This window comes from Pongo abelii, chromosome 3 (assembly GCF_028885655.2).
Source record: "Pongo abelii isolate AG06213 chromosome 3, NHGRI_mPonAbe1-v2.0_pri, whole genome shotgun sequence".
In the NCBI taxonomy this organism is placed as follows: Eukaryota; Metazoa; Chordata; class Mammalia; order Primates; family Hominidae; genus Pongo; species Pongo abelii.
In genome coordinates this window covers 95,414,125-95,439,687 of record NC_071988.2, presented here as the reverse complement: position 1 = coordinate 95,439,687, position 25,563 = coordinate 95,414,125, and the positions used below count along the sequence as shown (strand labels likewise).

At 36.5% G+C, this 25,563-nt stretch overlaps 1 protein-coding gene and 1 long non-coding RNA gene across 12 annotated transcripts in view; one reads left to right on the top strand and one right to left on the bottom strand.

The window, feature by feature from the left end:
* Positions 1 to 25,563, bottom strand: part of MTHFD2L (methylenetetrahydrofolate dehydrogenase (NADP+ dependent) 2 like) — a 145,335-nt gene that overhangs the window by 49,922 nt on the left and 69,850 nt on the right. The window lies entirely within an intron of this gene.
* Positions 1 to 25,563, top strand: part of LOC134761285 (uncharacterized) — a 28,336-nt gene that overhangs the window by 783 nt on the left and 1,990 nt on the right. The window contains exon 2 of the long non-coding RNA XR_010139726.1: positions 25,065 to 25,115. This is a non-coding gene — a long non-coding RNA (uncharacterized LOC134761285). The remainder of the gene's footprint in view (positions 1 to 25,064; positions 25,116 to 25,563) is intronic.

Sequence of the window (25,563 nt, the reverse complement as noted above, 5' to 3'; positions counted from 1 at the left end):
AGCTGGAAATTTCTTCATTGCACCATTCTACTGAGTGACAATTTAGCTGGGTGTAAAATTCTAAATTAATTTTTTTCCCTCAAAATTTTTAAACTATCATCTTCTAACATCTAAAACCATCAATAAGTAAATAATTAGGTTTCACTTAGATCTTAGTTTATTTGTAGATATTCTCCTTACCTCTTATAAATTCTAGGATTGTTAATGTTCTGAAATTTTACTATACATATCTAAAAATAATTATTTTAATATTTCTCAGAAATAGGTAAATTTTTTAAACTCAGGACTCACATCTTTTGGCTTTGTGAAGTTATCAGTGATTTCCCTTAAAATGTTATGTCTATAGTCATCTTAATAATCTCTAGTATCACCTTCTGAAACTCTTAAGTCAGAATTTCTTATGTTCCATATCACAAGCCATGTTTTCTAGATACTTGTTTCTCTGTGCTGAATTCTGGGATGAGTTCAGTTTATTACTCCAGAAGATTTATTTTTCTGTTGTGTTCATATTGCTATTTAGTGTTAAAGTTTTATTTTTTAATTTCAATAATTATATTTTTCATTTTAAATATTTCTAATTAATTCATTTTCATAATTATCAATTTTATATAACCCCATATTCTTGTTTTCTAAACTGTTATTCTCTCATTGCTATAATCCCTTTTTTACCTTCATAATGCCAGAAAAATACTTAGAATCCATTTTGTTTGCACTTGTATGTCTATTTTACTCACCCTCAGGTTTTCTGTTTGTCAAGTCTGTTGTTTGTCCTTGTCTTTGTTAAGTACCTATGTTGTTATGACCCCCGAGATATCTCATCCTACAGGATCCTGGTCTCTTGCCGTAAGTTTGCAGTGGCCTTAGCCAAGCCTCCAATAATAGTCTGGTACAGAACAGGCCTTGCACTCACGGCTGCCAGTCTTCAAAGATTCATTTCTAGACTTGTTCTTGCTTAGCTTTAGACTCCCATAACTGTACAAAATTTGCTGCAGGAGTCCCAAGCTATATGGCAGAAGGTGCTGCTATTCCAAGTAGCCAAGAGTAGAGAAAGAGGTGGCATCTTTCCCAGCACCCAGCACCATACAAGTTGTGCAGACATGGCTCTCAGCTATATGCCCAACTTGTGTGGGCATAAAGAATGCTTTTTCCAAGCATTCACCTGGGTCCCATCACCCACCTTGCCTGTGGACTAGCTTCACAGCTTCAGGGTGTTCTGAACTCATTTGTTCCCCACTGCTTTTTATTAAGGTGACATCTTTATTCTAGTCTATAGAGACCTCTTTTTCTTGTTTTCTAGAACAACTATGCTTATTAATTTTAAAAATAGTTTTGTTTGCTACTGGAAATTTCAGAAATTGAGAAAATTACATGGTCTGTTTAGGAGCTCATTGTCACAAAAGAGAGTCAGATAGCTATAATAGAATATGGCACTATGATATAGGAATGCCCAGGGTGTGGAGGAAATCAAGCACAATGGGGTTTAGGGAGGGGGATACCTAGCCTGGCTTGTGGCAGTGAGGGCATGTTTTTCAGGCATATTTGTGGAAGTGAGGGCATGAGCTGATTCTTGAGAGCTATAAGTACATCAGGTGAATGAGGTGAAAAAACTACTTTGAACAGAAGAATCTGACTACACAAAAAAGCAGGGATTTCCAACAAACTTGGAAAGATTTAGGAAGCTAAAAAGAGTTTGGGATAATTAGAGTATAGGATGTATGTTGAAGACAATGGTTGGTGATGAAGCTGGAGTACAAACACAACCACCAAATGATAGAAAACATTTCATTCTCATCACGTACTTAGGAGAAGAGAAAGGCTGATTCATGGGCAAATGACCACATTACAGTTCAGGTACATCCTCTATTTACAGGAGACTTGGTTTATCCATTGAAAATGTCAAGAACCGCAAGTTTTGCATTACACTGAATTTTTGTAAAAAACCATGACTGAATGTATCTAATGATTTTGGAGGAATGAACATGACAGAAATCCACATGATAGGCTTAACCCACCATACTATTTATTGTTAGAGGAGAGATGAGTCTGAGTTCATCTTAGATCTTAGAGTTCATCACTCAGATTGGACTCTATTCTGGGCTCCTAGGGAGTCAATCTGAAGTTGTGGAGAAGGAGAAGCCATAAATAAAAAATACAAGGGATATTTCCCTAAAATTCTGTAATATGCTGGTGCAACTCTGAGAGGGAATAACAAGGGAGAGGCATTTTTCCCATTTTCCCACAGAACTCCAGGCAGCTCCACTTAAAGGGCTTCAGCATATCTAAAATGGAGTGTGCAGTTGGGAGACTGTGTCTGCTGTGGCAGCTGTTCTTGGCAAGAATAATAGAACCTCATCTTAACACACACATACAGATGTGTGTTGTAGGGAAACAGTTATGAAGGGGTTGAAGCAAGAGAAGAGAACACCATGTAATAACTGACTGGATTTGCTAGGGAGTATAACAACCTATTAGAAGCTCTCAAAAATATCATTAGCAAAGGTGCAAGGCATAATCAAGAGGAACTGCACACAGAACCTTTAAAGTTTTAGCACTACCAGGAAATAGTAGAACAATATCCAGATAGAAAAATATTTCCATTAATTCAATAGAAATTTGCTGAATAGCTACTATGTGCTAGGTGTTATAGTAGGTGTGAGGGATAAAACCATGAACAAGGCAGCCAAAAATTCCTTCCCTAATGGAGTCTACATTTTTATAGGGAAGATGGCCAGTAACCATACAAATAAATAGATACATAATAAAATGTTGGGTAATGATAAGTGTTAGAAAAAAAAGACTGCTATTTTTAAATAGGCCTCTCTACACATATACCATTTAAACAGAGACATGAATTAGAGAGTGTGATTATGCAAGTTAGTGATTTTCAAACTTTTCTGTTTCAGAACTCCTTTATGTTCTTAAAAATTATTGAAAATCCAATAATTATATCTAATGATATTAACATATAATTACTTAATGACATATTTAATGATATTATATAAGCAATTAAAATTGATGAATTAAATATTTATTTTGAAAAACAATGTCTATTACATGTTAAAATAAATAACACATTTCAACTAACTATATATTCCAAAATTTTTTAAAAATAAGAAGAAAAGGCACTGTCTTACAATTTTGAAAATCTTTAAGGTCCAACCTAACAGAAAGACAGCTGGATTCTTTTTTTTTTTTTTTTTTTTAAGACTGAGTCTCGCTCTGTCGCCCGGGCTGAAGTGCAGTGGCACAATCTCAGCTCACTGCAAGCTCTGCCTCCCAGGTTCATGCCATTCTCCTGCCTCAGCTTCCAGAGTAGCTGGGACTACAGGCGCCTGCCACCACGCCTGGCTAATTTTTTTGTATTTTTAGTAGAGACGGGGTTTCACCATGTTAGGCAGGATGGTCTCGAGCTCTTGACCTTGTGATCCACCCGCCTCAGCCTCCCAAAGTGCTGGGATTACAGGCGTGAGCCACTGCACCCGGCCAACAGCTGGATTCTTAAATCTTCTGTATTCAGCTTCATATACATATGTAGTTGGAAAAGGCAGGAGTGTTTTACTAGCCTTTTATGATAATTGTGGATATCTTTCTTTGATTCTATACCAAAACTTGACAAGTGATAGTTTCTTAAACGTTAATTGCAATGTAGAATTTGAAGCCACTTCAATGAACTCGGTAATATTCATACTCCATAATCTGTAATGCTAAAATCCACTGGTCTGTCTTGCATTTTGAATGGATTCTATGACATTATGTATTGCTTATTTGGAAAACAGCATTTCATTGAATTTTGTGGATATTCCACATTGCCACATATCCTTATACAATATAAAAATTACATTCATTAGTAGCACTATTGATCTCATGAGAAAAAAAAACATTAAGTATTAGAAAGCTGTCAAGCTCACAGTGGGGATACTGCTTTTGCTTGAAATCAAACTATGGCTTAGTACAGAGGGCTAGTATAAATTCACTAAAACTCACCTGGGTGCCTTTGGCACCTATTACTAGACTTTGCTTTTATATCTTCCTTCCCATTGACAAAAGCAGATGATTCAGCACTCTGACCCATTTCCTGCAAAGCCAATAGATGGTTCTATCTCTACCCCCAAGTGAAGACTACCCACTCATCTATCTTTCTGATCTGAGGATTATACCACTTCCCAGAAGACTGGAAAGATTGTGGTGATGAATGTAACAAATAAATAGATGGTTCTATCTCTACCCCCAAGTGAAGACTACCCACTCATCTATCTTTCTGATCTGAGGATTATACCACTTCCCAGAAGACTGGAAAGATTGTGGTGATGAATGTAACAAATAAATAGATGGTTCTATCTCTACCCCCAAGTGAAGACTATCCACTCATCTATCTTTCTGATCTGAGGATTATACCACTTCCCAGAAGACTGGAAAGATTGTGGTGATGAATGTAACAAATAAATAGATGGTTCTATCTCTACCACCAAGCGAAGACTATCCACTCATCTATCTTTCTGATCAGAAGACTGGAAAGACTGTGGTCATGAATGTAACAAATGACTTCACTCTTCATTTGAAAACCCACCTCCAACAAACGGGGAGTGGCATTTTCTCCCACAGGCCCAACCTTAAACATATAATAATCACATAACAACAGTAGGAACAAATAGTAACAAAAGATTGTTCTGTCACACCTACCAACAGATTGAGCAGTGTTATTTATAATTTTGATCCTCCACAAAGCATAAAAACAACAGTGTTTTGGGCCAAATCTCACAGAGCCCACTATAATAGGTGAGGTCTGTGTACAAGCCAAAGTCAAGAAAGAACGGGTGCTTTGTGAGAATAAAAAAGCTCTCTTTACTCCTAGGGATTTAATGCGTGGCTCTGTTACCTTGCTTACAAGCTTTGTTTTGGGAGAATTTATAGGTGCTTATGATATACTTGTGATGTAAGGACCAAACAAAAAATAAAACAACATATCCATATTCATTTAGCAACATGAAAAACATGCAGAGAAAGAAACTCTGAACAGGCCTGAGATGGAATCTTGTAAATCAAAGGAATAATTTTTTAAAGTAAAAAAAAAGTTTATTTATTTATTTATTTTTTTTTTGAGGGGACCTTATCTTTTTTTTTTTTTTTTTTTCTTTTATTATTATTATTATTATACTTTAGGTTTTATGGTACATGTGCGCAATGTGCAGGTAAGTTACATATGTATACATGTGCCATGCTGGTGCGCTGCACCCACCAACTCGTCATCTAGCATTAGGTATATCTCCCAATGCTATCCCTCCCCCCTCCCCCCACCCCACAACAGTCCCCAGAGTGTGATGTTCCCCTTCCTGTGTCCATGTGTTCTCATTGTTCAATTCCCACCTATGAGTGAGAATATGCGGTGTTTGGTTTTTTGTTCTTGCGATAGTTTACTGAGAATGATGATTTCCAATTTCATCCATGTCCCTACAAAGGACGTGAACTCATCATTTTTTATGGCTGCATAGTATTCCATGGTGTATATGTGCCACATTTTCTTAATCCAGTCTATCATTGTTGGACATTTGGGTTGGTTCCAAGTCTTTGCTATTGTGAATAATGCCGCAATAAACATACGTGTGCATGTGTCTTTATAGCAGCATGATTTATAGTCCTTTGGGTATATACCCAGTAATGGGATGGCTGGGTCGAATGGAATTTCTAGTTCTAGATCCCTGAGGAATCGCCACACTGACTTCCACAAGGGTTGAACTAGTTTACAGTCCCACCAACAGTGTAAAAGTGTTCCTATTTCTCCACATCCTCTCCAGCACCTGTTGTTTCCTGACTTTTTAATGATTGCCATTCTAACTGGTGTGAGATGGTATCTCATTGTGGTTTTGATTTGCATTTCTCTGATGGCCAGTGATGGTGAGCATTTTTTCATGTGTTTTTTGGCTGCATAAATGTCTTCTTTTGAGAAGTGTCTGTTCATGTCCTTCGCCCACTTTTTGATGGGGTTGTTTGTTTTTTTCTTGTAAATTTGTTGGAGTTCATTGTAGATTCTGGATGTTAGCCCTTTGTCAGATGAGTAGGTTGCGAAAATTTTCTCCCATTTTGTAGGTTGCCTGTTCACTCTGATGGTAGTTTCTTTTGCTGTGCAGAAGCTCTTTAGTTTAATTAGATCCCATTTGTCAATTTTGGCTTTTGTTGCCATTGCTTTTGGTGTTTTAGACATGTTAAAATCAAACAAATAAAACAACAAAATATCAAAATAAACCAAATATTTGTTTTTAAAAATCAGCAAAGTCCACAAATGTGGATTTAAGAAAGCTTCAAGACTTTGCCTCAAATATGTCAAAGGTCTTCATGGCAGAGTTTTTATGCTACCATAACAATCCCATCCCATTTAGCCAAATAGGAATGTGATGAGACAGTATCCTCACATTTGGGAGTACAAAGATAACCTGCAGAGTTCCTGTCCTCAGGGAGCTTGAAACATACTATTTGGAAGATGACTAGCATAACTGAAATGCGTTGTGATAAAAATATATCCGATTTATGCATAGTTAAAACGGGTAAAAGAAAACTACAAAAGTCTTTCTTGGCTACTAATCACAAACCCTTAAAAAGCATATGGCAGCTGAGAGGCCACATCCTTTGGGAGGCCTTCTGTGCCACAGCAATCCTAACACTCAACCAAGTCCCCTTCTATAGGTACCTATAGCATCCTGCACCTCTCTCTCACCAATTTTCAAATTTTGCTGTTACATTTGTATGTTGTTATTTGATTAGTGTCTATTAGAGTAGACTATAAGCTCCATTTAAAAATATGAATGTGAAATGTTATACATTAGGAGAGAGTTATAGAATTGTAGTTAGAACTTTGCAAACTTTTTATAAATTTAAACACGTTGGTTTTTTGTTTTCTTTAAATATGCCCTTTCAGTTCTATTAAAAAGTATTGCCAAGGAAAAGAGGCATGTGACCAACATAACTATAAATTCCTGAGCAACAGCTATCTAAGGCTGATGCCCGCTCTTTCAAATATGTTAACACTTACACTTGATATAAAGCAAATAAACAAGAAAAATTAAAAGCACATCCCACTGTCCAAAATCATGGCAGCCATAGCCAAAAACAGAGTAAAGAATCAATATCAGGAGCTTTAGAGTAAGACAGACTTGATTTCCAATCCTAATTCAGCTACTTTATTGTATGATCATAAGCAAATCAATTCACTTTAAGCTTCAACTTTTTGCATCTATAATATAGAAATAATAACCTTACTGACCTCATAAGAATGTTGTAATATTTAAATAAGATGATGTTTCAGAAATGCTCAAAAAATATTAGTTATTGTAATACTAAACATTGTAAACACTGATATTTAAATAAAGAAATGATAAGCCTATATTAAAACTCTATACTGAAAGATTACATTATAATCCGTTTGCTACCAACCACTAGGTTTTTAAACATAATGTACCATGATACTCAGAAATATGAGAATATTTTAATTATTTAATCATACAGAAAAGATTAAATGTCCCTATACATGCTTTTTTGACCATTTTTGTAGTGTTTTTATTTTATTCTTTTACTTATTTACTATATGCTTTAATTAAATGTCATTTTTTGATAATTATAGATTCACATGCCATTGTAAGAAATAATACAAAATACTATACAATGATAATATCTTGCCAAACTATAGGACAATATTATACCCAGGATATTGACATTGATACAGTTAAGATATAGAACATTTCCATCATCACAAGGGTCCCTCATGTTGTCTTATTACAGCCACACCCAGTTCCCTCCCACATCATCCTGTCCTTGACTCTCGGAAACCGCTAATTTTGTCACTTTCAAGAATGTTATATAAATGGAATCATATATTCTATGATTGAACAAAGAGCATGCGAGATTGCCTTTTTTACCTCATAATTTGCTGGAAATTCATTCAGGTTGCTGTATCAATAGTTCATTCCTTTTCACTGCTGAGGAATATTGCATGAATGGATATACATGCTTCTTTTTTTAGCAATGTCAAGAAAATTAATAAGACAAATTTAAAACTAGATAGGTTTTTCTAAGGTCTAAAATACTTATATAGTGCCGGGTGTGGTGGCTCATGCCTATAATCCCAGCACTTTGGGAAGCTGAGGCAGGTGGATCGCTTGAGTTCACGAGTTGGAGACGTCCTGGGCAAAATGGTGAAATCTCTCTCTACAAAAAATACAAAAATTAGCTGGGCATGGTGGTATGCACCTTGTAGTCCCAGCTACTTAGGAGGCTGAGGTGGGAGGATCACTTGAGCCCAGGAGGTCAAGGCTACAGTGAGCCATGATTGCACCACTGCACTCCAGCATGGGAAATAGAGAGAGACCCTATAAATAAAACACAAAATTAAAAATTAAATAATGATATTGGGGAAAAATGGATCTGCACCTATTTATTACAAAACATGCTTCAGTTAAAATATAGATTTATCTTTGGCAGACCATAATATTATAGAACAAGTTATTAATGTCATCTGGATAATTCTACGGGCTTGAGGAAAGAGCTCAGCAATAAGGAATGTTCAAGACAGAGAACAGAAAAAATCATTTGATAATGGTAAAAGTAAGGAACTCAATTGAGAGCAGGTAGAGGGGTTTCTTTTCCATCTCTTTCCCTCATATTCTTGCCCCCCTCCTTCCTCTTGGTGCTAATTAAGAACTAGATGACTTCTTTCTACTACACATATGGAAATGAATTTGAAAGCTGAAATTATCCTCTATTTCAGTATCCCCAGGGCTTCCACTTTCCCCTATCTTTTTAAAAAAGCTTTATTGAGGAATAATTCACATACTACATGATTTATTCATTTAATTCATATTTCTTTGTCCCAAGAAAAGCCAAATAATTAAAGGTGTTTGGTAGTTTGTAGGAGACTAGCAATTTCAGTTTAATACATTGTTTCCATGCTCCTCTATATTAAAAAGTAACAGCTGCAGAAAACAACATGACAGCAGGCAGAATCTTGCCAGTGATTGGAAATGGGTCATCTAAATATTCTTTATTTTGCTTTATAATATGAAATCAATACATTTTAGAAAATTCACTTAGATAATTCAGAAAACGATAAAAAGGAATATATATTTATCTACCAGAGATAACATCTCAAGTTGTATTTTTTAATTCTATGTTTGTTTTCTGTTTGTGTGTATGCATGACTGTGTGTGGTCATATCTCTTTTTATAATGAAAACAATTGAATACAAATGTTTTTAAAAATATAATTTCATTGGATCTATAGAATTCCTATAGATATACACCATCATACATCATCCATTAAATGTTCCAACATTGTTGAATGTTTAGAGTGTTTCCACTTTTTGCTATCATAAATAAATTTATAACAGATATCTTTGTATGTTTTCTCTGTAAGCCTCAATATAATTCTCTTTAGGATAAATTTCTAAAGGTAGTATTTTGGGACCGAGATAATGTTAGTTAACAAGCTTGTCTCCCAAAAAAGTTTTAAAAAATATTTATTTGTATTTGCAGAAATGTACTTATGTTTACTATCTAATTCTGTAGCTGGCTGCAGTAAAACTCACGCCATTTCCCGAGTTCTTTCCAAACTGCTCAAAACCCTTTGCAGAGCTTCCATTACAACGTCATAAAATTTATCATTAAGTAGAGGAGGGGGAACCCCTTCAAATGTTTTTTTATTCAAGAGAAGTAAATTTGGGGGTGGTATCTTAGTGACCTACAAGAATTTATGTTACTCTTAGTACACATGGAGGGATTCTCACTCCTTTTGATATGGTGCACCACATTATTTTTAAGAATATCCTGACCAACTACCCTGGGAAGGATGTATATGGTAATGTGGATTTGGGGGTGTATGTGTCTGTGTATTTTACAGAGACAAGGAATCTTTCTGATTTTTGTTAAAATAAATATAAGCAGGAATTATGAAACACATAATAGAAACTCAACAAAAACATTATTGCATTGCACTTGCCCCTTTTTACAATGTAATATCTGATTCTTATATTGATTATTATCTTCATCTGAAAGGCACATATTAATAAAATTCGGAGTGAATTGCCTGCAATCTGCACACTCACAGAAAAACTATGAGCTATTTGAATTTGTTCCAACCACAATCATAAAGCCCACACTTCTGCACAGTACTCGTTAATTCTCACATTTTGTAACAAAGGTAAGTCATTTTTAAAATGAGCAATTATGAATTAAACAAAAATAAATGTGGGGGAAACGTGCTTCAGTAAAAGACAGAGACAGAAGCCTTTTTTTTTCTTTCTTTTTTTTTTTTTAATTATACGTTAACTTCTAGGGTACTTGTGCACAACGTGCAGGTTTGTTACATATGTATACATGGACCATGTTGGTTTGCTGCACTCATTAACTCGTCATTTACATTAGATATATCTCCTAATGCTATCCCTCCCTTTGCCCCCCCGATCCACGACAGGCCCCGGGGTGTGATGTTCTCCACCCTGTGTCCAAGTGTTTTCATTGTTCAGTTCCCTCCTATGAGTGAGAACATGCAGTGTTTGGTTTTCTGTCCTTGTGATAGTTTGCTCAGAATGACGGTTTCCAGCTGCATCCATGTCTTTGCAAAGGACATGAACTCATCCTTTTATATGGCTGCATAATATTCCATGGTATATATGTGCCACATTTTCTTAATCCAATCTATCATTGATGGACATTTGGGTTGGTTCCAAGTCTTTGCTATTGTGAGTAGTGCCACAATGAACATACGTGTGCATGTGTCTTTATAGTAGCATGATTTATAAGCCTTTGGGTATATACCCAGTAATGGGATCACTGGGTCAAATGGTATTTCTAGTTCTAGATCCTTGAGGAACCACCATACTGTCTTCCACAATGGATGAACTAGTTTACACTCCCACCAACAATGTAAACGTGTTCCTATTTCTCCACATCCTCTGCAGCATCTGTTGTTTCCTGACTTTTCAACGATCGCCATTCTAACTGGCGTGAGATGGTATCTCATTGTGGTTTTGACTCGCACTTCTCTGATGACCAGTGATGATGAGCATTTTTTCTTGTGTTTATTGGCTGCATAAACGTCTTCTTTTGAGAAGTGTCTGTTCATATCCTTTGCTCACTTTTTGATGGGTTTGTTTTGTTCTTGTAAATTTGTTTAAGTTTCTTGTAGATTCTGGATATTAGCCCTCTGTCAGACGGGTAGATTGCAAAAATTTTCTCCCATTCTGTAGGCTGCCTGTTCATTCTGATGACAGTGTCTTTCGCTGTGCAGCAGCTCTTTAGTTTAATTAGATCCCATTTGTCTCTTTTGGCTTTTGTTGCCGTTGCTTTTGATGTTTTAGTCATGAAGTCCTTGCCCATGCCTATGTCCTGAATGGTATTGCCTAGATTTTCTTCTAGGATTTTTATGGTTTCGGTCTACCACCACCTCTGTATGGATTATTACATAAGCACTGACATGTAACATTTTGATCACTACATTTTTTAAATATCAATTTTCCTAGGTATTAATTAGATATGCTGATGCTATTAAAATGACACAATAATGACTATAGATCTAATAAAATTGTTTCACTTTCTGATAGTCAACACATGTCTGCAACAGACATTCAGTAACACCATGCTCTGAATACACCATTGGAATGATGACTTCACCTACAGAAAGGCTTATATTCCTACCCACAGTAGAAAGTAAAGCAATGGTATTTTCTAGTTTTTTCATTGAAGACAGTAATTTCTCAGTTAATTCTTGGCCTCTTCCCTACCTTTCTTTGAACTCTGCAGGTGCAAGCTCTGAGTCAGTGGTGCTGATGCAATGCCATATTAAGCTTTCACGCAGTGGAACAGTCCCAAACAAGGTATAAAAGAGAATCTAAGGCTGAATGAGTCCTGAAAGGATCATCTTCCCCTATGAAGACCTTCCTTACCTTCTAGGAAAAAAGCTTAAACCAAGACCAAGGTAAGCACTTGACTTCTTTTTTTTTCAGAGTCTCGCTCTGTCACCCAGGCAGGAGTGCAGTGGTGCGATCTCGGCTCACTGCAACCTCCTCCTCCCGGATTCAAACTATTCTCTCAAGTGATTCTCATGCCTCAGCCTCTTAGCTGAGATTACAGGTGTGTACTACCACGCCCAGCTAATTTTTGTATTTTTAGTAAAGACTGGGTTTTATGATGTTGGTCAGGCTGGTCTTGAACTCCTGACCTCAAATGATCTGCCCACATTGGCCTCCCAAAGTGTTGGGATTATAGGCTTGAGCCACCACGCCTAACCGGTTAAGCACTTGACTTCTAAAGAAAGGAATTCATTCATTGAACAGGGAGTTTTCTAGTCCTAAAGGCAAGGTTCTTCACCAGGTACAAGAAACACAAATAGAAATAAGACATGGTCCTGGCTGCTGGAGGTCACAGAACAGTGGATTTCACTCCAGTGCTGTCCCACTATAATTCTCACTATTCCCTACTCATCACATATGTCATGTAGGTCCTTTCTTTGTATTTCCTTTCTCCTTCTCCTCTTTATTATTTTGTTATACTTCACAATATGATTGAGGGAGGACTTTTATCCTTTATATGAAAGCACCCTTGTCATCCCATGTTACCACAACATATTTAAACTTTACAAAATGTAAAGGCATATTTTATGCCTGACATGGGTATTATTAAACGGCTTTTTTACAACATAATCCCATATAAAGTAAGGTTTATTTAAAAAAAAAACCTAAAAAGAGATAAATCCACTGAAAGTATGGTGGGGAAAAATGCCTTATACCTCCTCTTCGGTGTAAGTTTAGATAGGATTTATTGGAGTCTTTTGATGAAGTGAGTGATAATATTCATGGGACATATCCAAAAAGGCACATAAAACTTAAAGTATGATTTTTAATCATCTACTGACACACTAAGAAAAATATATGTGCATTACGCACCACTCTCTATTAGATATGTGAAGCCTATCCTGTTTTTCATGCAGAGATAATCATTTACTGGCATGACTGAGCTAGAGAGAGAAAGCTTTCAATCCATACTAGCAATGTAGACCCTGGCGTGTCATAAGTTGCCTTGACCTGAGCCCCAGGGAAGCTGAATGGATACCACAAGTGTGAAGGAATAAAGGACAAGGTGAAACCACAGAGAATACACTGGATGGCTAGAAAAAACTACCGAGCATCTATAGCATGTAGAACTTTCATTTTCAGGTCCTAGTTTTTAAAGAATAACAGTGAATAAGTCAATAGATGTTTCAAGCAAAATTTAGGCAACCTGGTTTAGAAATCAAATAATCAAGCCATAAGGAATTGAGAAAACAATTTATTTGTGTTTTAGAAAGCATTAACATAATCAAATAATGGACATGGGAAATCCAGAGTTACTAAAACCAGGCTGTCAGTCACAGAAAAAAGTGCTGTGAAGATACAATTGGTTGTGAGCAATAAAACTGTAAAAATCAGGTCAAGTTGGTAACCTGGAAAAGTCAGATAATGGAAATTAACTGAGCATTAGATGGTCACAATAAATCCACTATGCAAAGACTACAAATGCAAGCAAAAACAAAAAATTCTGCCTGCTGGAAACATTTATTAAAGAAGTTTACATTACATTAAAGAAGTCTAAATTTAATCTTTTTTTTTTTTTAATATCTCCCAATGCTATCCCTCCCCCCTCCCCCCACCCCACAACAGTCCCCAGAGTGTGATGTTCCCCTTCCTGTGTCCATGTGTTCTCATTGTTCAATTCCCACCTATGAGTGAGAATATGCGGTGTTTGGTTTTTTGTTCTTGCGATAGTTTACTGAGAATGATGATTTCCAATTTCATCCATGTCCCTACAAAGGACATGAACTCATCATTTTTTATGGCTGCATAGTATTCCATGGTGTATATGTGCCACATTTTCTTAATCCAGTCTATCATTGTTGGACATTTGGGTTGGTTCCAAGTCTTTGCTATTGTGAATAATGCGGCAATAAACATACGTGTGCATGTGTCTTTATAGCAGCATGATTTATAGTCCTTTGGGTATATACCCAGTAATGGGATGGCTGGGTCGAATGGTATTTCTAGTTCTAGATCCCTGAGGAATCGCCACACTGACTTCCACAAGGGTTGAACTAGTTTACAGTCCCACCAACAGTGTAAAAGTGTTCCTATTTCTCCACATCCTCTCCAGCACCTGTTGTTTCCTGACTTTTTAATGATCGCCATTCTAACTGGTGTGAGATGGTATCTCATTGTGGTTTTGATTTGCATTTCTCTGATGGCCAGTGATGGTGAGCATTTTTTCATGTGTTTTTTGGCTGCATAAATGTCTTCTTTTGAGAAGTGTCCGTTCATGTCCTTCGCCCACTTTTTGATGGGGTTGTTTGTTTTTTTCTTGTAAATTTGTTGGATTTCATTGTAGATTCTGGATATTAGCCCTTTGTCAGATGAGTAGGTTGCGAAAATTTTCTCCCATTTTGTAGGTTGCCTGTTCACTCTGATGGTAGTTTCCTTTGCTGTGCAGAAGCTCTTTAGTTTAATTAGATCCCATTTGTCAATTTTGGCTTTTCTTGCCATTGCTTTTGGTGTTTTAGACATGAAGTCCTTGCCCATGCCTATGTCCTGAATGGTAATGCCTAGGTTTTCTTCTAGGGTTTTTATGGTTTTAGGTCTAATATTTAAGTCTTTAATCCATCTTGAATTGATTTTTGTATAAGGTGTAAGGAAGGGATCCAGTTTCAGCTTTCTACATATGGCTAGCCAGTTTTCCCAGCACCATTTATTAAATAGGGAATCCTTTCCCCATTTCTCGTTTTTGTCAGGTTTGTCAAAGATCAGATACTTGTAGATGTGTGGCATTATTTCTGACGGCTCTGTTCTGTTCCATTGATCTATATCTCTGTTTTGGTACCAGCACCATGCTGTTTTGGTTACTGTAGCCTTGTAGTATAGTTTGAAGTCAGGTAGTGTGATGCCTCCAGCTTTGTTCTTTTGGCTTAGGATTGACTTGGCGATGCGGGCTCTTTTTTGGTTCCATATGAACTTTAAAGTAGTTTTTTCCAATTCTGTGAAGAAAGTCATTGGTAGCTTGATGGGGATGGCATTGAATCTGTAAATTACCTTGGGAAGGATGGCCATTTTCATGATATTGATTCTTCCTACCCATGAGCATGGAATGTTCTTCCATTTGTTTGTATCCTCTTTTATTTCCTTGAGCAGTGGTTTGTAGTTCTCCTTGAAGAGGTCTTTCACATACCTTGTAAGTTGGATTCCTAGGTATTTTATTCTCTTTGAAGCAATTGTGAATGGGAGTTCACTCATGATTTGGCTCTCTGTTTGTCTGTTATTGATGTATAAGAATGCTTGTGATTTTTGCACATTGATTTTGTATCCTGAGACTTTGCTGAAGTTGCTTATCAGCTTAAGGAGATTTTGGGCTGAGACAATGGGGTTTTCTAGATATACTATCATGTCATCTGCAAACAGGGACAATTTGACTTCCTCTTTTCCTAATTGAATACCCTTGATTTCCTTCTCCTGCCTAATTGCCCTGGCCAGAACTTCCAGCACTATGTTGAATAGAAGTGGCGAGAGAGGGCATCCCTGTCTTGTGCCAGTTTTCAAAGGGAATGCTTCCAGTTTTTGCCCATTCAGTATGATATTGGCTGTGGGTTTGTCATAAATAGCTCTTATTATTTTGAGATATGTCCCATCAATTCCTAATTTATTGAGAGTTTTTAGCATGAAGGGTTGTTGAATTTTGTCAAAGGCCTTTTCTGCATCTATTGAGATAACCATGTGGTTTTTATCTTTGGTTCTGTTTATATGCTGGATTACATTTATTGATTTGCGTATATTGACCCAGCCTTGCATCCCAGGGATGAAGCCCACTTGATCATGGTGGATAAGCTTTTTGATGTGCTGCTGGATTCTGTTTGCCAGTATTTTATTGAGGATTTTTGCATCAATGTTCATCAAGGATATTGGTCTAAAATTCTCTTTTTTTTGTTGTGTCTCTGCCAGGCTTTGGTATCAGGATGATGCTGGCCTCATAAAATGAGTTAGGGAGGATTCCCTCTTTTTCTATTGATTGGAATAGTTTCAGAAGGAATGGTACCAGCTCCTCCTTGTACCTCTGGTAGAATTCGGCTGTGAACCCATCTGGTCCTGGACTTTTTTTGGTTGGTAAGCTATTGATTATTGCCACAATTTCAGCTCCTGTTATTGGTCTATTCAGAGATTCAACTTCTTCTTGGTTTAGTCTTGGGATTAAACATTTATGAAGTGAAGTCCATCATTTTATTTTTAGGACACAATTTTGTCTCCACTATATGGCACATTTTGGTTTATCAAATACATTCTCTCATCTTACTCAAACAATGCTTTCAAGCTGATAAAGGTTGGGGTTACAAAAGAACAACAGGTATGAAACAAGCCTCCATAAAAATACCAGTTTTTTCTTATACAATCAATTGAAGTAGATGCTGGAATAAGAATAGGCTATCTTTCATTGGCACTAGGTATACAGAAGCAAGAAGGCAATGTTATAGAAGTAACCATATCAACCAACACATTTCAAATATGTCTGAAATAGAAATTCAGTCCATGTACTATAAACAGACTTATTCTAGATGGTTTTATCCATGCCTTCGTGCCCAATACCCCTGATACTAATGACTTCCAAAATTATCACTCCAGAACACAGCTCTCTCCCAAATCCCACACCCACATATCTCAACCCTCTCCTGGACTTTTCCACCTGAATATAATACCTAGTGTCATCAACTCAACACATTCACATTGAATTATCTCCTCCCATTCACTCATCTTTACTTCTCTGAAACCTTGCTTCCTTTCTATATACCCTTCCTTGTTAATGGCAACACCATATACTTAGTCTCTAAAGCCAGTAAGTCTTTCTAGTCTACTTCCTGTTTTTCCTTCTCACTTTCATCTACTCCTGTATTAGCGCAGAACCACATCAGTGCTACTTCCAGTTTTATCCCTGCACAGGGTCTATCCAAGTGATCTTTCTAAAATTCAAATATGATGTTATTCCAGCGCTTCTAATTATTTAAAGGTTGCCTATGACCTACAGGATAAAATTAAAATTTCTTAATTTATTATGATGTCTGGTTTTTCCTAAATGTTATGCTTCATCTTTCACAACTCACAGACAGGCACCTGTCATTTTGAAAGAGCAAATATTTTCTTTGCTATATGCATAGCATTTTATAGCTCTAAGCTGCCAGAAGTCTCATTGCCTTTTATTCTGCCTAGTGAATTTCTGTTCATTCTGTGGGATGAAACCCAACTCATTCATTTACGCTTCAGAGTCAGAGGAAAAGAGCTATTACTTCCTCTCCAATGATGCTCTCTCTCTGTCTCTGTTTTTATTTTTCAATCTATCTGTGTCTCTTACACACACACACACACACACAGAGTCTCCTTTTCTAAACAGATAGACATGTACATATATATACACACATGTATCTAATATTGCACTAGCAAGCTATATTACACTGATTTGTTTGTACATCTTTCTCCTCTACTAGTGTCTGGACTTCTCAAGAGCTGAACCAAGTTTATATATATAGTTTTTTCTATTGCCTGCTATATGGCTTAATATGTACCAGTGGCAAAATTAGTATTTGCTGGATGGATGAATGAGTGAGTCTCCAAGAAAATATGTATAAATTTAAACATTACAGAACTGTTCATAATAGCAATAAATTGGAAATAGCATACATATTCATCAACAGAAAATGGATACTCAGCAGTTGAGTATTATAGAAATAGTGCTGCATCTATTAGCATGGGCAAACTTTAAAGTCATAGCATTAGTCAAAACAAAGCAAGTTATAGAAATATAAAACAGGTAGATTGAAAATATACATAATATTCACATCTGTCAAATTTAGGTATTGATAACATAAGTGTTAACATTTTAATTAACATTATTCTTATATACTTTCGGGTATATTTAAGTATTTCCTAACATAAACTTTTTAAAGACCTGGACATAAAAATATAACAAAGTGATAATATCAAAGGCTACAGACATAACTTGAAAGGAAGAACCTCACTTCTTCCCAAGCCCATGATATACATGCATGGGCCCAAGTAGAATTAAGTTTAAATGATGTATCATTTGACCATCTAAAGTATATTTCCAAGGAAGTCTGTGATTCTCCATCGTGAAAAAATATCTTTGATCTAAATTGTTCTTTACTGAAGCTTTCTTGGATATTGCTAGCAATGCTTGTTTTACTCATGAAAAATCAGAAGTAGTACATATATATGTGTTTTGAGAAGAGCCTCAAAAGAAAAAAAATCAACCTCAGCTAACCATGTACTAATACCATAGATTGAAAACACCTAGAGATGAAAAGATTAAACCCCCCTTTTCAAAAGTCCCTGTAATTAGAACAAGTTGAGGAGAAAAATGCAAGGGTCTCAGTCAAATGAAGAAAAAAAAATAAAACTTTGTGATGGTTCTGAGGTGATCAATCTTGGGAAAACATTTTTGCTTATTTGAGGCTAATGAGCAAGGAAACATAAAAGTTTGTACATGTTTTTTGTACAGTCTATATTACCAAAGTATCAGAAAATTAAAGACAAAGTCTTTTCATAATAGATAATAAATTTTCATATATTTTCATTTAAAACATGTTGTAATTTTAGTGATAGGCTCACCACACAATAGGAGAATGAAGGGAAGGGAAACTACATTCACTAAGTAGTCATTATGCGCTAAGCATGTAATTCTTATGACAGTTTATAAACACTAGTATTACTACCTCCATTTTGCGATAGCTGAAAATAAAGCCCAGAGAGTTAGATGCGATTTTTAAAGTTAAAATTGAATTTAAAACCAAATCCTCCTTACTTTAAAGACCATGTTTCTTTTGATACACACCCTACTTGATATTTGAGTCCCTTTCCCCACACACCAGGCTTCTATCTTCTCCTGTGGAAAGATAAGGATCTAAAGCTTCATAGTATACTGATTGGTAATGATAACAGGCCTAGAGAATGGGTTACAAATGAGACACAGCTATCTCTTCTCTCTATTAAAACTTTACATAAATGCACAGGTAAGGTATGAAATATGCTTTAATATTAAACACACGTGTAAGCCTTTATTATGCACCAAGCTTAAATGTTCATTTGTTTTCAGAATATAAGTAATAATTACTAAGAAAACAAACTTAAGACTAATATGATAAATATTATAGGTTACTTGTGCAAATAATCTAAGATGTTTACAGCTGTTTGCCGCATTACTCATAACAGTAAAACTCAGGGAACTATCTAAATGTCCAACAGTCAAGAACTGAATAAGTAAATTTTAGTATATCCATAGCACTCAATACTATAGAGTCATCAGAAGTCTGTTTTGGAAGAAAGCATTTTATAAAGAAACATGTACACGGTGTAGAGCTGCTAAATACAAATAGTATATATAAGGCAAAAGAACTGCTTAAATATTTAGATCTACGTATATATATAAAACAGTACAAGGTCAAACATCAAATTGTTTACCTTATTTCACTTTTGTTGGGATTAAGGTTCTTTCCCTCCCTCTCTATTGTCCAAGTTTTCTAAGCTTTTGCAGTAAGGATGTATTACTGACACCAAGAAAAATATCAGTAGTCAGGCTGCCCTCTCAGGTATTGACAAAGTTCACTGCAGACCAGGGAAGCTTTGCTTACTTAGTAACTTAGGCTTTGGCCATGGGTTGTGAGGGCCAGAATAGCCTGAGGTGGGAAGATGAGGTAGAAACAGAGAGAGGGGGAGACTGGGATGGTGGATAAAGGCCTGAGAGAAAAAAAATCCCTTTCATCTAAGTGCCTCAACCTTCCCTATCTCCCCTCTCAAAGTCAGGTTGTTCCAAAGGAGGGAGAGGCAATAAGGTATTCATCCAGGGAACAACAGAATACACATCTATGAACAAGTGCTGATGTCATCCTGAGAAGCCACACATCTTAAGTATAAAAATAAAGTTTCCATAAAGTTGGTCCCTCATGTGTAAGTCACTTCTTAGATTAATTTATTTATGCTTATAATAACTACTCTACTCTGATACTGTATTAGTATCAAAAGCAACCAAGAAGTATATTCTTTTAGTTATGCTAAGTTGTAGCTTAATCATCAACTGATTTATCATTTCTAAATTGTTTAAATATTCACATGCAATGCCTAACATAGAACACATTAACACATAACACTTATTGAATATTTGCAATATACTGGGCACTGTGCTATGCTCTTTACATAGATTGGGTAGCTTGATTACACTATGAAAAAGGTTTTTTTTTTAGAAGTGTTAAATATTCTTTATTTGGTATTGCACATAAACCACATTAAAATGCCTTTCAATAAGTAAAAGGCATCATTTTAGATATGGGAAATTCTACTTAGATCAGCATAGTTAAGATAAAAAATATAAAGTAGACACTGCTATGAAAGGTTACTTTTATTATTATCATTTAAATCACATCAATGAACAGACTGAGATTCAGAGATGAGACCAAGCTCACAATCAGCAAGTCTCAGAGCTGAAATTTAAATCCTGGAATTCTTACTTTAGAAAGGCCTGTGCACTTTTCACTACTCTGTACCATGAAAATAATGGCAACTTTTAGGAAGGAGGGAAGGAACTCTTAAGTGGAGTAGCAGAAGCTAGCAAAAGAGGACAAGCTGGACAATAACAAATAAGAAATGAGATATGGAAAGGGCTATAGTATGAGTGAAGCCATGAAATGTGCCGGCATCACTCAGGAAGCACTCAGGGCTGTAAGTGAGCAAGCTGTACTCCCAGGTTGCATGAGCTGTGGGGATGGTGGAGCTATTTCCTTGCCCCACCCCTTGGAACTTCTCAATGTCCTGGTTTCCTGAAAATTACGAACCCCGTTTCAAGGAGGAATAAATACACCCCGGGGAAAACCCCATTGAGCCCTAGGATAATGTTTGATGGGAGTGTTTCTAAGACTTGATAATATGATTGGAGAAGTGGTGAAAGGAAATGAGTTGGTCACTTTGTACTTTATGACAAGTAAGTATGAATATTCTGAATTACTAAATTGCCCATTTATCCTGTTTTATATCATGGTATCTGTCATTAAAAGTGTTGCAATAGACACTCTAAAGTTACAACTGTGAAGGTTCATTCGTCACGCTGGAAGGGATGGCTTAGTGGCCAAAAATGCCAGCTTTCACCACCGCGACACTGCATCCAGAGCTTGACATGCAAGTGGCATTGACTCAGCAGCTCATTTCCTGAATATAGTTTCAGAGTTTACTCAGATGGGTGGAGGGTAATGTGGACAATGTCTAAAAAAACTTGCCTATCCTGCTGAATAATGAAGATTCCTAGAATTTTACAGACTTAGGATAGCCTACAGTTTCCTTAAAGCAGATACGAGAAAGCCCAATGATCTCCAACATGATCTTAAAATTGATACTGGCCGGCTTTCCCTTCTTTATCAGTAGCTTGTGCAAAGCTGATTTAGCCTTTCCCTAAACTGATCCTCCCCTTTCAACCATCTAATACTCTTACTGTGCTTTAGATGTCAGTAATAGTCTCCTTACTCTTTCTTCACCTTTCCCATAATTTCTTTTTTTCTTTTTTTTTTTTTTTTCTGAGACAGAGTCTTGCTCTCTTGCCCAGGCTGGAGTGCAGTGGTGTGATCTTGGCTCACTGCAACCTCCGCCTCCCGGGTTCAAGTGATTCTCCTGCTTCAGCCTCCTGAGTAGCTGGGATTACAGGCACCCACCACCACACCTGGCTAATTTTTGTATTTTTAGTAGAGACAGGGTTTCACCATGTTGGACAGGCTGGTCTCGAACTCCTGACCACAGGTGATCCACCCACCTGAGCCTCTCAAAGTGCTAGGATTACAGGTGTAAGCCACTGCAGCCAGCCACCTTTCCCATCATTTCTTAATCTTAACATTTACACCTAAATCACTCCATTCATACACTTAATGACATGAACTACTCTTTCATGAATAAATATTTCACTTTTTATTGCTTTAGCAACTACTTTATGATGACAAACTGGAATAATTTGGTAGTTCCCAAAAATAATGCTACACTGTGTAAATCCAACAACTAGAATAATTCCATCTTAAAAAAATTAGATTATATCGGCTAAATATGTATCAATTTGAAAAAGTCCTTATTTTAGTTATAATCTCAAAATCAACACAGCTCACATTTACTGGGCAACCACTATGTGTTAGATATTTCTCTAAGCACTTACCTACCAAGTTAAAAAAAAAAACCACGCCTTTACCTGCTGTAGTCTAATGAAGATAACAACTATAAACAGGTACTATGTGCTATAACCATGGTACATTAAAGTACTCTAGAAACTTGTTAACTCTCTCTGTGAACTCAGAGATTTGGCTTTGAGTAGGGACTTGAAGCTACTTACTTCTAATTGCATAGTGTGACAGGGCCTGATTCTGCAGATCTAAGCTTCTAATTGAGTCTATATCTCAATTTTGGGGGGCAATTTTAAAAAGGTGAGTGATATATAAGCCAGTAGGAGTAGTACTATGAGAAACTGGAGGGATGACATTAATATTAAATAAGCTAATATTCATGTCTCAGGATCTTCACACAGGATTTCCTCTTTTACTTTTTTCAAGCTCGTGTCAAGATTTCATCACCACATTCTTCACTCTCACCTCTCAGACATTATCATTCTTTCTGATACATATCACGCAATCCTCCTCCTTCTACTCTGAGTTCTCCTACATGAGGTTGTTTCCATATATGCTGACATTCTCATTACGACAGTGATCTAGCCCTCCCCATTCTGGCTACCTCTGCCATTAGATCACTATTTCCTTTTTAAATACCCACTGCTATTTGTATTTGTTTATTTCCCACACACAATGCATGATATGGTCATTCTGGTAATACTTTATTCCTATTGTCTGGTTATATGGGATTTCTTTTTTATATTCACTCACATTTTTTCTATAATTTATAAATGCCTACATGTTTTACCCCTAACTTCTCCAGGTGATTATTAATTAACTGGAAATGTAGCAATCTTTAGTTATTTCTTATAAATTCTCAATTTTCTTCCCCTAATTTTCCCATTGGCTAAATATTTATTTCTTCAAGAAGACCGCAGAACTATATACAAATCTGTCTTCTACGTTCAACATACTTTTGTATTTAGTAAGAGGAATTAAAGGTGAAATAAAAAAGCACGGACAGGACTTCCTCCCACTGTCTTTGTTTAAAATGTCCTCTAACTAGGATTAGAATGGTGTATGGCCAACTTGGCTACATCTGAAGTAGCTGCTCAACTGACTGGCGCCCTCTGGTGGTAAGAAAATACCCTCAGCGGGATGCTTGTGGGACAGCCTCACCACCCACCACACCTAAGGCTTGAGTACCTCCTGGCTCCTGTCTTGTTTATTTTATATAGGCTTGAGTCTTCCTTGTCCTTCTCTTCCTTTATTTTCCTTTTCCTGTCTTCTTTTTAAATATCTGTACTCAAGGCTGATTTAGGCCTTTACAAAGAAAGCTAGAGAGGATAAACTCAAGGAGGACAACAGTGTTGGCATTATGGCATAAGCTTTGACTTAGTTACAAGAGAATATCAGTGTTTCTTGCAAGTGGATTGTGACCACCCGTGTGCCATTTGTCATAATAAAACAAACCACAAGTAGGAAGGCATGCTGAGAGATTTTCCTCCACTAGAATAAAATATTCATTCAATATAATATTTGATAAATGTTATCTAAGGACAATTGTCAAATATTCTGTATAAGCTGTTAACATTAGTCAAATAATACCTTTTAAGGATAACGTAAACTTCATTCTGCCTAAGGTTAGAAATGGACAAAGATGAGCATTCAAATTCCTCTTTACTCAACAAATTCTGTGTCATGTGTGTGAACAGAAGTGTCTCTAAAAAGAAGTCAGTATAATACTTATCTGCCATGAAGATGTCAGTGGCTGAAGCAGTATTTCACTTAATGTTGATCTGTGGTCTGAAAAAGTTTACTAACTCTCTAAACATGCCTGACTTCTGTCAATGCAGTTCAAAAATTTGCATTTGATATCACCCAAATGTAATTTTTCAGAAAAACAGGAAATGTGGTATGGTTATCTGTACCAGCTTACTGATTTTTTTTTTTCTGGGAAAAAGAACATTTCTATTTTTACTCTATGAGGAGCCAACTACTGTTCCTGCAGTCATGTATATATTCTAGGTTCCAGAAAAGGGCCTATAGAAGAATCAGATATTTTATTAAATTTGATTGAAACTATGTGTTCAAATACAAAACAAATTAGAGCAAAATCTAGATCCATTAAATGAAATTGCAATACCTCTCCTCTCTGTTTCTACTTTTACACTTCTAGAGTCAGTTCTTGACACAACTGCAGACATAAGGTCTGATATGTTTTTAAAGGTGTGATCAGTCCTTTAAAACCTAAGTCAGACCGTGTTGATCTGCTGTCAGCCATTCTTGGCTTTATACCAAAATCCTAACCATGACAGACAACGTCCTTCATGAGCTAACCCTGGCTACCTTCCCAACAACATTTCCTACTAGTATCCTCATAATTTATTAATATTTAATTAAAATCAGAGTAATATAATAAGCCGTCAAAGACCTGTGTTCTGGAATACATCAAGCATGCTCCTGCCTAAGAACTTTGGTATCTGCTGTTCCCTCTGCTTGGAATGCTCTTCCCCCAGGAATGGTTCTTGATTTGTGCCTTTACTTCATACAGATCTGCTTCTGTCGGTATCTCCATGGGAAGCAGAATCCACCCCATATAGTAATGAAATAATTTTTACATTGATATATTCAGGCTAAGATAAAAACAAAAGCTGTTGCAGCTCTTAGAGATTAGAAACTGGAGGAAGCTTGTACCATTCCTAGGTCTGTAGGGGTGAGGAAATGGTGTTACTGCAGCCCAGTGAGAGCCTTAGCTGTCGGGGAAAGGATGCTGAGCAAAAGCTATCGATGCAGGAGAAAGGAGAAAGACAGTAGAAGTGGAAGAGAGTAGAGAAGAAACAGCATGACTTGACGTTTCTCTTCTTCTCCTTCAGATATCCTACTAGTGCCAAACCTTGCTGGGAGCCAGTGTCAGAGGAACACAGGTAAGGCCATCTTCATTAGTCAGTGTCTCAGGGCCAGACCAGGGCAGGGAAGGGCAGACATTGGGGCTGGTGGACAAATGGAGAATGGCCAGGACAAGAACTCTACTCAAAAGGTCACCTCCCAAGAAAGATCTTCACCAATCAATCAATCTAAAACAGTATCCCCAAAACACTATTCCTTCATCCAATTTCATTATAGCACTTATCATTATCTGACATTATATTTTACTGTTTATTTGCTCTCTCTCCCACTAAGATGTAAGTTCTACCAGGGCTGGCATTTCATCATTTGTATCCATTGCTGTATTCCTAAAATTTAAAACAGATACTGCTGCATAGGAAGGGTCCAATATTTATTGAATGAATGAATGAATTTAGTACTATCTTTGCTATTCAAAAGTACATGTTTAATTAAAATCAGAGTACATGACAAACTCTCAAATATCTG